At 44.0% G+C, this 7,458-nt stretch overlaps 1 long non-coding RNA gene across 1 annotated transcript; it reads right to left on the bottom strand.

Annotated features, from left to right (window-relative positions):
* Positions 1–2,549: 2,549 nt before the first annotated feature.
* On the bottom strand, positions 2,550–7,135 carry LOC142059482 (uncharacterized). The gene is made up of 3 exons (XR_012661375.1): positions 6,492–7,135; positions 4,884–5,038; positions 2,550–3,726 (listed from the first exon to the last, which is right to left on the bottom strand). It is a non-coding gene; the product is annotated as an uncharacterized LOC142059482 (long non-coding RNA).
* Positions 7,136–7,458: the final 323 nt, after the last annotated feature.

Below are 7,458 nucleotides of genomic sequence, written 5' to 3'. Positions count from 1 at the left end.
GGAAACCAGATACTTGGTGGTAAATAGTATGTTGGGGAAGGTGAAAACGCAGAGGGGCGGTGGAAAGAGCAGCTAAGTTTAGCCACATAGTTCAGAACCGGATTTGGTATGAACATTTCACACTTCTTAAATAGCGTATTCTCACATTTCCCATTTATTTACCTAGCTGTTAGTGTTGGGAGCCTGTTACGAGGGCTGCGGGGCAGAAGGGTAGTGCTCTGTTGCTGCACCCTGCAATACGGGACACGCAGCAGTGGCTGGTGTAGGAGGGAGAGTGTGCGCTGGAGCTTAAGTAAAAGTGTTCCTAGAAGTCTTTTTCTCCTGAATCGCCCCAAGGGCTCCAGCTGCTTGAAAGACATGTCCCGAGGGCAAACTTATTCTCTAAGAAGACAACAGAGACATCGGATCTTGGCAGAGTAGTGCGCAAGCTCTTTAACGTCTGCATTAACTCTTCAGCTGCAAAACTATCTTTTTCGTCTTATCTTTGGAAGAAGTTGAGCTAGAAATTGAAGTTACTCAGGGAGTTTGGCTGTGAAGCTCAGCTGTGCTCCAGGTGAAATATTAGAACTGATTGCATAAGGCTAAACCATATTCCTTCTGGGTGAGAGAGTTTTGGCTGTTGTGCTCTCCAGTCAGTGCAAGCACACAAACTACAAAAGCTGTTTGTAAATTCTTTTCTTTCATGTGGTGTTTTTGTAAGTTGCCCGTTGGCTTAATGGTTTTCCAGGAACTCTTTTTGTTTTTCTGTTCTTTTCATGAATTGTTGGACAGGGTCTGTGCCCCAGCATCAGCAGGAGTGTAGACTTCAAGTTAGAATATTCAGATTTGATTTTCCCTTCCTCTGTATCATTACAGTCTTTAGGAGCTATCCAGCTTCCTTGGAGGTGCTCAGAGCTTAATGTTCACCATCCTATGATCAGATTTTCGGGGGTCTGTGGTATTTGTTTTATTTTATTTTATTTTTTGAGAGAGACTGGGTCTGTTATGTAAATCAAACACCCACAATTATCATGAATGTCAATAGGAGCCCATAACCATCATAGGGGGTTATTACCTCTTAAGGAGTGATCCTCAGCTGATCTAAGAAAAGTAATTTGAAATAATAACTGTTTCCATTTCACTGATAGAACAGTTTTAGTCTTGCAAAAGAAGAAACAGATGCCTGGTTCGGCGTCAGTAGGTACAGGTCTGCCCATAGAGGAAGCTGTAAGGTGGCCTCAACAAGAAAAGAAACCATGCAGTTTTAAGCAGATTAGATAATTGAGATTAGCCCTCTGTGATCTTGCTGTGTTTTCATTTATTTCAAAACAGTCTAACATAGAGCATGTTGAGCAATCAGTTGAAAATCACGTGCAAACACTGCCTAAGTACAGATAAGAATCGTGGAGGTAAACAATGAATTCCTACTAATGGCTAAGTCACCAAGGTAAGATCAAGTCTAAATACACACCCTTAGTTAAATATAATTTCATTAACTCAGGTTACGTGGCTTTGGTAAAGGTTTTTTTTTCCCCCCTCTCCCTGCTCTCCACTTTCTGATGCTTGTCAAATGAATTGCATACAACTAATCCATCACTTTCAACTTTGTTTGTCTGTACCAGAGATGTGTTTTGAGCTGAGCAATAACCCAGCATTGTTCTGTAAATCTAACAGTAGATCAACACTGGATGCATGTGATAGTGCTGGTTAGGAAAGTATGATTTCAGTGCATTTTGCATATGATGCTTCTATATCTGAATTCTACTAAAAATTTAGCTAATCCTAATAAAAAAAAGACCATGGCCTATTATAAATACCCAAATATTGCAGTATTCCCCATTTATAAGGCACATGCAGGTTTTGCTGGCATGTTTTTATTGCAGGGGCTAAAGGGTTCCTAATCCCCTGTTAACACTATGCATTGTGCACTATGCACTTGAAGTCATTCACTCGTCCCTTTTCATCCTCTCCCATTGCAGAAATCTACATAGATGTGTGCGGTTTTTTTCTTCTTTTTTGGCGGGGATGGTGGGGGGGTGGGCGATCTGTACTCAACAAGGAAGTTCAGGTATTTTAAGTATAAACAGTTTATCACTGGCTTAATATTTTTGTGGCAAATCCTAACTTGAGTATCTAAATGATATTTACATCTCGGAATTTGCCTCCCAGTAAGACTTGCTCTTTCTTTTTGTGACACGTGCTTTGCTTTTTCCCCCCCACCATGCAACCATTTGGATCAGTTGTCTGTCCTTGGTTTTCTAGCCAACCACCCCTTCTAAAATATCCAGATTCCCTTTTGCTGACTATCCTGCAGTAAAGCTTCTAACCAGTAATGCAGCTGATGAAAACAATGAGCAAGCAGTGTGACGTCTCCCTTTTCCATCGGGAGTTCTTGCTCCCACAGAAAATGTTCCCACTTCAATATTCCTCTCATCCTCCCTATCAAGTTCTACAGGACCAGTTATCTTTTTTTAATGCAACAGAAGACTCTTCACCCTGCTCAGTACAGCCAACTTGTCCCAAGGAGATAGTTAACTCATAACAGATGACAATAAATAATAGCAATAATTGAAGCATCCATGGCAGTGGATTTAGAATTTATTGGCTCATTTATCAGCCCGCATAGGAAAACAGTATTCCTTGCTGCCATAGTCGGTAGCCTGACAAGGGCCAGTAATAGATTCTTCAAGAGGGAATACAATAAAACCCATAGTGGGAACATACGGGCTCTTCTGACTCAGAAAGAAAGAAAAAAAAATAGTTCCAGGCGACAGGACAAATCACACACCGGCACATAAACAAGCGTATGAAAGCTGTTTATACCAGCGCTGTCTTGGGATGAATACTGTAGGTGCTTGTCGTTTGTTCAAAGGCCGGACCTCTTTGCGTTAAGCAAAAAGAACAAAAAGTTAATTGCTGCCTCAAAGATCTTACAACCTTGGAGGAGAACTAGAGATGGGTAGAAAGAGGTGGAAGAGTGTTATGAGAGTTTATTGACCAACAGGAAAAGCAGTGGCCACAGAACGTGAGTTGTGAAAGCATCACCTTTGATTTTTGGTGAGGTTGCTGGGAGAGGACACGAATGAGCTAATAGCCTTGCAGGTGCTCGCAAGGAATTCCCACTGAACGCAAAGGTAGCGCGGCTGAAATCGTGAAGGTGTTTTTCTGTAAGCGTAACGAACGCTTTAGTCTAGTATATGGGGATGATGATGGGGAAGATGGGGTCAGGGATAAGCTGTGAAAGACCTTGCCGAGGAAGATGAGTGAGTTTGATGTAATAGAAAAGGTGACGCAGCTGGGAAATGGAACGTACAGTCAGAGAGAGGAGCTAAGCAATGATCCCTTCCCCATGACAAAACATTATGGTGTGTAACTGTGGCTAGAGGATACTGGCAAGAACCGATATGAGATGGCTTAGACAAGAGTTGGCTCAAGTGCCCGAGGTTATGCAGCAGAACGGTGGAAAGAGTCTGCCTGGGACTACGGGACTCTTGAGGAAGCTCTGAATCTAAGGTGGCTCTTTGATACTGGTGAGGTCTCCGTACTCCGTGTCACGTCCATGACAGAACTGATGTGAGTGGTGGGGAAGATGGTGGTCAACGGTGAGAAAAGGACAAAACTGGGAATGGAGAGAATTTAACACATCTGCTTTGGATGTGGTATGACTTCATTTTTCTTCTTTAAATCCCGATCTCTTGTGGATATCCCAGCAATAGAAAAAGATCCAATTTGGAACAGCAGGGAGATCTGGAGGAGAGATGTGGACTTTTAGAGTTGCTAAGATATGGTGAATCTGTGAATAAACCATCTGTATAAAAGGGGTACAGGGAGACAAGACGGAGGATAAAACCTCCCCTGCTCCCAATGTTGTCCCCATGAAAGACGAGAGAGTGAGGACAGATTTTCGTAGGATGAAAGAAATTATGCATTTAAACACGTTCCGTTAAGGTACGCTGCCTTTTAGCTTCACTGAACATCTCCCCCTTCCTGTATTGCAGAAGAAGCTGTATGAAGTACCCATTTTAATCCCTTACAGTTTATTTGCTTTTCACTAATCTAAAAAGCAATCATCTCAAGATGCCAAAGTAAGAAAAGTCATTGTGAACGCTGCGGCACACAAGTAGTGCATAGGAAGGCGCTGAAGTAATCCATTACTACTGTTAGTCTGATTTACCGCTTTAATCTCTGTCATCTCTAGGCACGCCATGCCCTTTTCTTGCTTGGTAAGCTGATAGTTTAGCTTTGTTCCTAGATTTATGCAATTACAGATACAAATACCTGCTGTATGATTTCTGTGTTCAGAATCCTGGCATGAGATATCAATAAAATTTCTAGGGGTGTTGCTGTTACTGTCCAGGGAATGATATAAACTTCCAGCAATTTTTGTAGTTGAACAGGGCTTATTTATTGGCTGCATTTTTGTTTGCGCAACCTTCAGTTGCCGAATCTTATAGTTAGTGTTTGAAATTGGGGTGTTTGGATTTGGCAGTTTCTGTGTTTGTGGTGGGGGTTTCTTGTGACTGTGCTGTGGTTGTGTGGGGTTTTTTGTTTTGTTGTGTGTTTCTTTGGGTGTGTGTTTCTTTTTTTTTTTTTTTTTTTAACCCCTCCCGGCTGGAATAGGGAAATATCCTTGCTACCTCTCCACTGACGGCTACGGGTGTCTTTTTGAAGACCACTGAGGACGGATCCCTTTGCGATCTGGCACAGCAGCCTCTCCAGCGAGCGCCGCCTCAGCTGTGCGCTGAGCCGCTCTGCCGAACGACTGCGGGCGGAGAGAGGCGTGCAACGCTGGCAGGGGCCCGGCTCGCCGTGGCAGAAATGATGTAACAAAAGCCCCGTCCTTAGCCCTGAGCTCTGTTACTCCACCTGCGAGAACAGCAGAGCAATACAAATAAACCACTTGCCTCCTTGAAGGCATCTCAGTTTACTTAGCTGCCTCTCTGCAGAGTTAGCCCCTCTCTGGATTGTGGTTGAAGCCGGCTATCCCAGGTCTCGCTGCCTCCCGTCTTGGGAAAGCAAAGAATAATTTTGAGTATGGGAACAGATCATGGGAAGCTTCCTGGGAAAACAAAAAAAGCATTAAAAATATAATATTTATTATTTTTAATTTCTATATTTTATCTTATTGTATATTTTATCGATAGATGTATAAAAGCAGTATAAATTTTATAGTTATTATTATAATGGCTATATTAACTTTCTGTTGAAACGAAAACCTGTTCTGTGTGTATCTACATAGGAGGAAAGTCTCTCCCTTTCAGTCGTGTTCAGGAATCCGAATCCGGTCATGTGAAGCCCAGCTGCTGGCTCCACAGCTCGTTGTTTGGGAGGTTCGAGAGGAGGCAGTGTGGAATAGGAAGATTCTGACTGACAGGACAAAAATGTGTCTAGGCAGGGCGCGAGCTTCGCGTTGCCAAGCGTCGGCTCTCTAAGGTCATGCAGGAAAACAGCAGCCAGCAGTGTGCACTAACAGCAACACGAGGGCCACGTGATGTTATGTCCCAAACTGCGCTTCAGAGCCGTCAGAGAGCAGGTTTGTTGTGCCAACAGCCGCCCGCGCTCGGCGCCAGGCAGGTGGTGGCTACGGTGGGTGCTCTGGTCGCAGGGTTGAGGCTGCCGTGGGGTTTGGGCTGGGCTGGGAGGCTGCACTGTGGTGCCTTGTGAAGTCTGGCCTCCTGGTTTTCTTCAGTTCAGCAAGTGTGGCCGATCTTGATGACGCATTGCAAGGAAGGACTTTTGGTGGCATTTTTAGTACCTGTGGCCGGAATCGGGCAAGGATCCTTTTGCAACTGAATCTGACCCACCAGCACAGCCCAAAGATCTGGGGTTGTGTTCCAGGGGTTAATCCCATCTCTGATGTCAGATTGCCTAGTCCTCTTTATAACTTCCACCTGCCCAACAGCACGCAGCTGTACATTGCCCAGACCTTGGCACCTGAGGACACTGGGGAAGGAGGACAAGGTAAATAATCAGGAATTTTGGAACCGGTTTTGGATCTGTCCAGAATGGGACGGTAAATGAGACGGAAAATGATGGTATCTTATGGCAGTTCAAAGTTTGTCAATTGAATAATCATAAGCAAGCCATGTATTGGATTTGAAACCATTGGCCAAGTAAGATTACTATTGAATCCATCTGAAACTGCAGATGTGCCTGAGCCTTGTGAACCTGAGGTTGTGGCAGCAGGGAGAGAAAGTTAAACACCAAACAGCAGCCAGGTGCTGTTGTTAGCAAATGTTTCCCCAATAATTAGATCTCCCTGTGGTGGAGACAGTAGAGCCAGATGGTTCACATTGTTAAAAACCCAGAGAGGCAACACACTTCTACGATAAATTTCACTTTCCATGTCTCTTAACTACAAGATTCTGCCCCCCGCCCCCTTCTATGTTATCTTTTGGCAATGCTGACAGTTTCTCTTATTCTTTTGGAAGTATTTTCAACATTGCACAGCTGTTTATTTAATATGTCTCTAGTGCCCCAGCAGATAATAGCAAGTCAGAGTGAATATTTACCTTATTTCTGAAGCACTATTCCATTCAGCGCTTCTAGCACTCCGGTCGGCGGCTTCAAGTGAGCAGCATAGCATTTTAATTTTTCTTTACTTTGGGCATTCAGTCACTCTAGAACACGGCTATTGCCCATGTTCTTTCTCCCATTATCTTTTCTTTCTCATCAAATTGTAAATAACTTTGTCACCTCTTTTCCCTGGCAGACTTTCAAATTTTTATTTGACAGGTTTGAGCGACCTCATAGAAAGCAGCAGCTCCCCCCTCGCTCCCCAGCAGGCTGCAGAGTGCTCAGCAAAGCACCTCGGGGTGCAGTTATGATGCTCCCCATCCCACCGCCGACAGTACCAATCAGCTGAAAAGCAGGCAGCAAAGTCTATTAGCACAAAGAGAAAGGAACCCCAAAGGCTACATCCCTGCTATGAGAAAACCAAGCTACGCTTACTCCACCACTCCTCGTGCTGTTGGTTTAGGGGCAGATTCCCAAAACTTCTTGGCACAGCTTCCGCTGAAGTCATAAATCTCTAATAAACTCCCAGTGACCACTGAGGACCGAAACCCTGAAAACCTGGTCCCCAGCAGGCGCCTGTGGCGGGACCGGGGGAGGCTGTTCGCTGCTTATTTTGTACTTGTGCACACCAAGTCACTCTGGAGAGATTAAGAAATACTTTCCTTACTCTTCAGAAATAAGTTACCCACAGCTGAACCTGGGGCGTTTGTTTAACATGATTCATTTTTGCTGCACTATGCCACAACATAATGCTTCATTTTGAATGCATCATCACAGGAATCTATTCTGGTCCAAACAAGATAGTTTTATATTGTATCTAAGCACCCCTTCATTTAAACCAGATCAGGAATTCACTGTGTCTTGGAGAATAGGTAGTAAGGGAAAGATTCTTCAGACGGCAAGGGTTATTTTTGTACTTAGCTTGATCGAGCACATTACATCAGCCACAGCATTTCTGTAGAG

Source organism: Phalacrocorax aristotelis, chromosome 7 (genome assembly GCF_949628215.1).
Source record: "Phalacrocorax aristotelis chromosome 7, bGulAri2.1, whole genome shotgun sequence".
Taxonomy (NCBI): Eukaryota; Metazoa; Chordata; class Aves; order Suliformes; family Phalacrocoracidae; genus Phalacrocorax; species Phalacrocorax aristotelis.
Note: the sequence above shows the minus strand (reverse complement) of the source record. Positions and strands in the feature narration are given on the sequence as shown.